Below are 9,038 nucleotides of genomic sequence, written 5' to 3' on the forward strand. Positions count from 1 at the left end.
CTCTCTGATTCTAGCCCCTCTGGCTTCCTCTCCTCCCTCCTCTGTCAGCAACCCTTCCCTTCACAGATAGCCTCAACACTCCCCCAAAACTAAGTCTGAATTTACAAACTAGCCATAGCAGCTGCTTGCTGCTCTCTGTTCCCACTGCCTCACTGACCGGGCTGAAGTAAGCAAGCTCTCCCTGTTCCCACTGCCTCACTGACCAGAGACTACTTCTACCCCTGAAGACGCTGCCTTCTGATAACCTCCTGTAATTTTAATTTTTTCAAATCCTATTTTTAATGATGGCTCTTAAATGCTTTAAGCTTCTTTGTAACTCACCATCCACCAGAGGCAGTGGAAAAGAAAAGGTTTGGGGGAAGTGGACCTGTTTAGAAAGGTTATTTGGAGAAACCCTCATCTGTGTTGTCTGGAAATTGGCAGTTCAGTTCCTAGGTTAGCAGGCAGTGGCAGGCACTTCATGGATACACCAGCAGCTCGGTAGAGTAGGGATAGCAACAGTGGTGACAGGACCTGGCAGACACAGCCAGGCCTCTGCCTTGGTTCAAGTCATCAGGAGGAACCAGCAGGAACGCCAGGAGAAGTTCTCAGCTGTGCCTCTCTCAGGAAAGTGAAGATCAGCTAAGACTTATAAGCTTTGCACAGCTAGCTGTACCAACAAGCCAAGCTCTCTCTCTCTGTCATTCCGGGGAGACCTATTTATACCCTGCAAACATCACATGTCCTACACATGTCTTGCCTCAGCACAGGTCTTGCCTTGTCATGTGCATCCAATCAGTCTCAGTCCTTGGAAGCAGCAACAAACTGCAGCACACCAGCAGAAGTGTTTTTGGTTCGTTTCTCTCTATGGAGTCCCGACAAATGCAGCTCAACTATACAATGTGAGGCAGACCAATACATGCGTGTTATTAGCAAAGAATCCTTCGTCACGTGTCCTTTCATGTGCTTGCTTTAGCAGAACATCCTCTCTCCTGTGTCTGCTTCAGTGAAATGTTCCTTCATGAGTCTGCCTTAGCCTTTCACACCTGTGTCCACTTTATCAAAATATTCCTTCATGTGTTTGCCCCAACAAAACACCATTCCAAAGAACCCTTAAATTTCCACTTCACCTCCCACTTTGGGCAGTGTGATCTTCTTCACTGAAATTACCTTTCACACCCAAGACAGAACACCAGGACAGATGAGGAAGGGTTCAGCCTAGAAGTCCCCTGAGATGTCAGGGGTTGTGAGAGTGTGGCCCTGAGGAACTCATGCCTTCAGCTACAGAACTGTAGCTGTGTGCCCTGCTCAGGGGACAGTCCCTTTGGCCACTGAGTTATAATGTGTACTTCTGTTGTTTGTGGGTAAGGAACAGCCCGCAGATATTCCCATGGGGAGCCAGCCCTTGGCCTTGGCCTTCCAAGCAGGGACACTAACTGAGCCAACTGTGTGGGGAAAGAAATCTAATGGCCTGTGGGTCAGAGATTTCAGTGTTCAGGAGCAAGGGTCCAGGGGAAGCTTCAGGGCCTGGGGGTGCCTGGCAGAATCACAAACCTTCTTTCTGTTCCTTTAACCCAGTGGGTATTGTTTAATTCAGGGCCTCAGCTCAGAGTCCAGGTCACAGGGCACACAAGAGCCCTTGCCTCTGTCCTTGAGATGTCCATAGAGAGGACATGGCTTTTCTTCTAAAAACCTGAGGTCTTTCCAGAGCAAAGAGGCATTAGAGAGGTGGGTCATCAGGAGCACCTAGTATGTAAAATCTTAACTTCTCTAAGAAGCCAGGCCAATGCCAACTGCCATGTTGGAGTGTGCCTCAGGGACCTAGTATGGTGATAGAGGGCTAAGAAAGGGAGACACAACTGGGACACTGAATTTAACTCTGGTTAAATTTGCTATTCGTTCTCCACGAGTGCTCAAAGCCCAGGACTTTAGTCTTTCTTGCCCTGAGCATAAAAGTTAAGTATCACATGAGCTTGAGTGTGAGTTTAGGGCTTCTGGAAAGGTACCCAGTGGCAACACTGCTGACCTCGGAGAGGTCTATCTATCTATCTATCTATCTATCTATCTATCTATCTATCTATCTATCTATCTATATATCTCTGTGTAGCCCTGGCTGTCCTGGAACTCACTCTGTAGACCAGGCTGGCCTTGAACTCAGAAATCCACCTGCCTCTGCCTCCCAAGTGCTGGGATTAAAGGCATGCACCACCACCGCCCAGCCTCTGTTATATATATTTTAATGGACTTTTTAAAATTATTTTTAAAATTATTTTTCTGTGCACATGCATGCAGATGCCCTCCGACACCAGAGGAGAATGTCCAAACCCCTGAAGCTGGAGTTACAAGGGTGTGAGCTGCCAGGTGTGCATGCTGGGAACCTCAGCAAGGGAAGCCAGCACTGACAGTGGCTAAGCCATTCCTGCATCCACCCCACCCCTCCCACACACACCCCTTTTTTGAGACAGGAGCTCATGTAGCCCAGGTTGGCCTTAAACACTGTCTTAGTTACGGTTTCTATTGGTATGGAGAAACACTATGACAACAGCAACTTTTATAAAGGAAATCATTTAACTGGGGTTGCCTTACAGTTCAGAGGTCATCTTCACTGTAAGGAAGCGCGGCAGCACATAGATAGACATGGTGCTGGAGAAGGAGCCAAGAGTTCTACATCTGGATTAGCAGGCAGAAGGAAGAGAGAGAGTGGGCCTGGCTTGAGCATTTGAAACCTCAAAGCTCACCCCCTAGTGACACAACAAGGCCACACCTACCAACAAGGCCGAATCTCCCAACAGTTCCACTCCCTGTGAGCCTATGGGAACCATTTTTCACTCAAACCACCCAAAACACATTATGTAGTAGAGGACAACACTGAAATTTAACTTTTGATCATCCTGCCTGCACTGTTAGAGTGCTGGGATCACAGGCCTCTGCAGTGTAATACCATACAATTACAACATCTAATAGACAAATAATAAGATTCCAGTAGTTTTAGGGATTGGTTCAAGGTTGGGGCAGAGACAGCGTTAGATGCCCTTTCAATGAGCCAGTAGCTCACCCAGCCCAAGAATGGTGGGAGTGGTTGGTACAGGTTGTACTCTCCAGAAAAAGGCATTCATACAACGCAACTACCCACAGGTCTAGACAGCCAGGGATGCTGGGAGAGCTCAAGAAAGTGGGTGGATAGCCACCAGAGAAGGGCAAAAGTGGCTGAGGAAAAAGTGTAAACTTCAGGTAGAACTGGATAGAGTGGGAAGACCTTATATGACTCCAATGTTAGAAAGAAGTCAATGTGGCCACTGACTGCTTGGGTGTACCTAGAACTGGGACTAGGTGTCCCTGGGAATCTACAAATGCTTGCAACTCTAAGCTGCAGCAGTAATAAACCAAGGCCACATCAGAACCCTCCCTAATTAACTTCCTTCCCCTGTTGGTCATTGGCCACTGTTGTTGGAAGTTTTGTTACTGTTGTTGGGTTTGGTTATTTGTAGTGTTGGGTATCAAACCCATAGCCTCATGCATGCTAAGCAAGTACTTTATCCCCAAGCTACATGCCCAGCCCTTAGTATCTCTATCAAACAACAAAATAAAAACCTTGTGCTGCCATGAGCTAGTGGGAAGCCTGTCCCAACATTTCCAGCTCAGCCTAAGAGGCATCACAGTCTTTAGGAGTAGGGGCTTCTCATATAAAACCTCAGCCCGTGTGATCATGAGGGCTGCTTGTTGCCTGGGCTCCTGAGAGCTAGGCAGGTGAGTGACTTGGAAATGGACTGGCTAAAGAGACCCTGACTTCTCTGCTCCTTTTTGCTTCCCTCGCACTGAGAGCAGGAGGCAAGATGGGGAGGCTCCTGGGAGCCTTCTGCCTTAATTTCCAAGGCCTGGCAGTCATCCCTGCAGCTGATGCAAGGCCTGGGGTGGGTGAGCTCAGCCAGTCCCTAGAACTAGAAGCCTCTTGCACTTGAAAAATGCTGTTTCCTTTTAGGTTTACTCCTCCCAGAAGTAGGCCAAGACCACTTAAGGATCTGGAAGCAGGTTCTGCTCGGACACCGAACACTTCCAAGTTGATCCTACAGCAGTGCCTCACAGGGACATGAAACAGAGAGCCACTCAGGCCCAGACCTTGCCACAGCATCCTGGCCTCTTACCTGAGTCGTTCCAGGCTTTTCTCCACTCCCCCTCCCTGCCCTTCAGAAAGATGCAGTTCCTTGTGCATCCATTTAATACGTTCTCTTTTCAGTAGATAAATAAGTGTGTATTAATGGAAATCTGTAGCTCACATCTGGGAGGGCACTAAGGAAAAAAGCACCATGTAGACCAGGGTGGTCGTGAACTCTCTGAAGTCTCCCTACCTTCTGATTCTCAAGTGTGTGTGTGTGTGTGTGTGTGTGTGTGTGTGTGTGTGTGTGTGTGTGTTGTCTTATCAAGAAAAGAGTAACAGTAGCATGGGCTAACAAGACAGTAATTATATATTTCCCAAAAGATTTCATGTGTTTGTGGGTACAATAAGACTGGTCATGGTATGAGTGGAGCAGAGCCTCTGAACATGGGCCACAAAGATAGGTGACCACAACCAGGTTTTGCCTATTCATAGCTATGATTATTACTAGGTATCAATCATTTGCCTGATAGCATGTATCAGCTCATATATATATATATATATATATATATATATATATATATATATAATGTGTGTGTGTGTGTACATGTATATATGTATATATATAGTTGGTGTGAGAAGGAATATATATATACATAAATTTATGTATTTATATATAATTAAATATATATATTAATTTTCCTTTTCATACCATCCCTAAACAGGCATTTACTGTTTTCTTTTTTTTCCTCTTTTTTAATTTATTTTTTGAAACAGGGTTTTTCTGTGTAGCCTAGTTGTCTGTAGACCAGGCTGACCTCAAACTCACAGAGATCTACCTGCCTCTCTGCCTCCCAGTGCTGGGATTAAATGTGTGCTCTACTGCTGTCTTTCTCTTCTTTTTTTTTTTAAGATTTATTTTATTTATGGCCGTGAGCTATCATATGTATGGCTGCTGGGAATTGAACTCAGGACCTCTGTTGGCCCTGCCCTGCTTGCTCCGGTGCAATTCACTCCACTCGGCTCCGGCGCAATTCACTGTAGCTGTCTTCAGACGCTCCAGAAGAGGCGTCAGATCTCATTACGGGTGGTTGTGCTGCATCATGTGGTTGCTGGGATCCAAACTCAGGACCTTCAGAAGAGCAGTCAGTGCTCTTACCCGCTGAGCTATCTTGCCAGTCCCCTTTCTCTTCATTTTAATACCCTTACACACACACACACACACACACACACACACACACACACACACACACACACAGAGTGTATAAAGCTGAGGCTAGCCGAAACTCAAGATCTTTCTGCCTCTACCTCCGGAGCTCTAGAATCATAGGCATGAGTCACCATACACAGCTTCATTGACTCAGTTTTCAAAATGAAAAGGGCTGGAGCTGTAGTCCAGTGGTACAGTGCTTATCTAAGCATGTACTAGGCTCTGGGTTGGCTTCTCATCACTGCATGGCAAAGAAACAAATAAACCCAACAAAACCCAGACTCTAACTGGGCAATCTCTGCATGCCTGTAATCTCAACTGCTTGGGCCCCCAGGCAGGAGAATGGCAAGTTCAAGCCTAGCCTGGGCAGAAGATCAAGAACCATCACAAGAGCAGTAACAGCTCTCAGTGTTAGATGCCTGTTCAGCATGCACAAGCCCCTCGGTTTAATTCCTAGACTATGCAAGGAGGGGGAGAGGCAGGGGGTGACCGAAGTCAGGGCTACACAGAGGATGAATGGCTCAGCCAAACTTGGATTCTTCTGTACACGTTTCTCTCAAGTCAACTGCAAGCCTGGGATGGTTAACTCAGATCGCACTGGGAGCCCTGGGCCATAGCTTTCACACCCTTCTTAACCACACACTTCCTGGGCTTCTCTTGTCTTTCGGGTCCTCAGTAACAGACAATTTGGTATCTGTCACGCACTGCATTTCTCAGGGACTTGTTCTTTCCGCAGACAAGCCTGCCTGGAATTTTCTAGTCTGGCCTGTTCACCTCAGGAAACGTGGCTGAGTGCTTGGCAGGGTCGTGCAGGGGAAAGTCAAGAGCTTCCGTTTCCATGGAATTACAGAAATACCGGAACCTCCAACTCTCCCTGCATCTGTGCTGGCTCACTGACCTCTGCCCTAGGAGGCTGGAGGAGTGCTCCCCCTGTGTCCTCCCATGCGCATACCCTCCATGCTCACACTCCTTACCAGGCCTCCCAGGCTCATTTTTACTCTGTCATATTTAGAAAGGCAAAAAGCCTGGAAAGATAGGATGGTTGCCAGCCAGCCATAGCTGTACACACTCACATTACTCAAAAGGAATTAACTGCTGGCTAGTGACGTAGCTCAGCTGGTGGGGTGCTTGCCCAACATTTATGAAGCCCTATGCTCCATCCCTAGCATGGAACAAACCAGCCGTGGTGACTCGGGTCTGTTATCTCAGGGCTCAAAAGGTGGAGTCAGAAGAATCAGGAGTTCAAGGTCATCCTTGGGTGCACAGCAAGTTTAATGCCAACCTGGGCAACATGAAACCTTATCCAAAACAAAACCAAAACTTCAAAATCTAATAAAACTGTTGTCTTTGAATTAAAAAAAATATTTTTCTTAGACAATCTTGGCTTGGACTTTGTATCAAAGGAGTCCAGATCGTCAGCTTAGAGGAACTTGGGAGAGACTTAATGAATTTTTCAACAAACACTTGTCACCAACTGTATTCAGAGACCTGATTATTCGATAGAGGGCAGGGATGGCCGGTTGCTCCTGGGGGTGAAAGGGCATCTGCTAAGTAGCAGGGGCCAAGGCTAGGAGGGAGAAGAAGATGGGGAAGGCAGAATGGGTTGGGTCCCTGGGAAAGAAGACATCTGGATACACATCTGTCAGCTGAGGAGGTGCTAGGCCAGCTCTGGGCCTTGATCTTTTCTCTTTCAATGTCTTTATATGGTGGGAGGAGGGAGTGTTGTCGCAGCAGCACGTGGTTAGCCAAGATGATTCTCTCCTTCCACCCTGTGTCAGGCTTAGCAGGAAACTGACCCACACATTGAACCACCTTGGTGGCCTGCTGTCCTAAGGATCACGCTCATCTGCCATTTGGGGCTCTAATTATGTACTGCCCCCACTACCTGGACTGTTCCTCTAATCCTTGCAGGAACAATGAATGATAGTTACCTTGTTTTGTTGTTGTTGTTGTTTTGCTTTTGTGTGTGTGTGTGGGGGGGGTGTTCTGAGACAGTTTACACTTAGTTCTAACTGGACTAGCACTCACTATACAAACCAGGCTAGCTAAGAACTACCAATTCTCCTGCCTCAGCATGAAGCAACTTTGGAACTAGTAACAAGTGCTCTTAGCTATGCCCTCCCAGTTTACCTATTAGGGAGTCCGGAACTCAATTAAAAACGCCTGAAAAGGCTTTTCTGTCTTCGAAGTAGGGGGCTCCTCTAGGAGAGTGAAACTACAAAGCAGATGAGGGCACCCCAAAATGCCATTGACCCACATCCTAAGAAGTCCCTAGGTGCCTGGACAAGTGGTAGGAGAGAGAAGCCATTCCCAGGGCTTGAGCCTAGAAGTGTCCTGGGGGAAAAAAAGAAGTGTTAGGCTAACAGGTCTGGCAGGCAGCTGAGAATCCCTACCCTGCGGCTTCCTCAGCCAGCTGAAAACCCCAGCTGCTGGTCTGAGACTCCCCACTCCTGCAGCACTAAGGCAGGTGCTGTCCTTGCCCAGATTCCCTGGCTTGAAGGCGATTTCCTACTGGGGCTTTATCAGTAGCAGTTAATTGACCCGAATTCTGAGCTGGTTTTGGAGAAGGGAGTCAGAGTGCGGCACATGAGGCGCCTCTTACGCACGGAAGGCCCTCACTTAAGCCTCCTAACCGGAGGTCGCTGATTGTACAGGGACAATTATCTTCCCATCTATTACAGCTCAGGGAGGGTAATCTGCCAGAGGGCGATGACGAAGGGAGGCGACTGTGCTCGCTCCCGCAGGCCACGTGGCCCGCCCCACCCCCTGCCTTGCCTTTGCAGATCCCTAGGCCCTGGCTTCCGCCCGGACATCCCCCAAGCCTCCCGGTCACGCCAGACTCTAGGTTCCCCAGAGAGCGGTCCAGAGGTATTGGGGCGCAGCATGGCACCAGTGGGAGCCGTGCCCTCCGTGCCAGCCCCCCACGCCAGGCAGCCGCTGAGCTGCCCTTTGTTTCCCGGCCGCTGGAGACTTCTGCGGAGTCATGGTCACGTGGTGCTTCCGGCACGGGGTGTTCCAGGCTCCACGCCAGGGCCCGGAGACGCCCCCGCTCTGGGCCAGCCTGTGGGTTGCTGGCTGCCAGCCCAACCCGGAGCCCCTTATTCCTGCTAGGCCCGCGTCCTGCCCAGCGGCTCAGCTCAGGGTCGGAGAGCCTCTACCATCCGCTGGCCCAGGCTCCCAGCGCTTTTGTTCATCCTTCTCTAGGCTTTCATCCAGACTGGCTCCTGGGGTCTTTCCTGTAATGTACACTAAACATCAAATGCTTGCCATTAGCCTTCTCTCTCCTCCAGAAACCTTGAGCCTCCTTCCCTTCCTTGCCCAAGACCAGCAAGCATAAACACACGTCAGTTTATTGGCCTGGCCCTCCAACTCTTTGGCAAAGAACTTAGAAGGACAAAAGCCCGAACCAGGTAGAAATGGGCCCCTTCTCTCTGCAGTTTAGCCTACCAAGTAGACTCACACAGCAGCATTACTCCAGTCCTCTTAGGAAGTGTAAGGCCTTTTTGAGAAGGCTGCTTTTCTCAGCATATTCCAGAGTCCATCCCCTATGCTGTAGGGATAGCTCGGCCTTATTAAACAGCTCTTATTGCTCTTCCCAGCACCTACATCTGGTAACTTGCACCCCCTGACCCCCAAACTCCAGCTCCAGGGTATCTGATGCCCTCTCCTCTGTGGACGTAGGCACTCACATGCATGTGATCACACACAGACGTACCTACTCTAATACTAAGAATGGAGTGTGGTATTAAAAGAGAA

Source organism: Mastomys coucha, unplaced genomic scaffold, assembly GCF_008632895.1.
Source record: "Mastomys coucha isolate ucsf_1 unplaced genomic scaffold, UCSF_Mcou_1 pScaffold20, whole genome shotgun sequence".
Classification (NCBI taxonomy): Eukaryota; Metazoa; Chordata; class Mammalia; order Rodentia; family Muridae; genus Mastomys; species Mastomys coucha.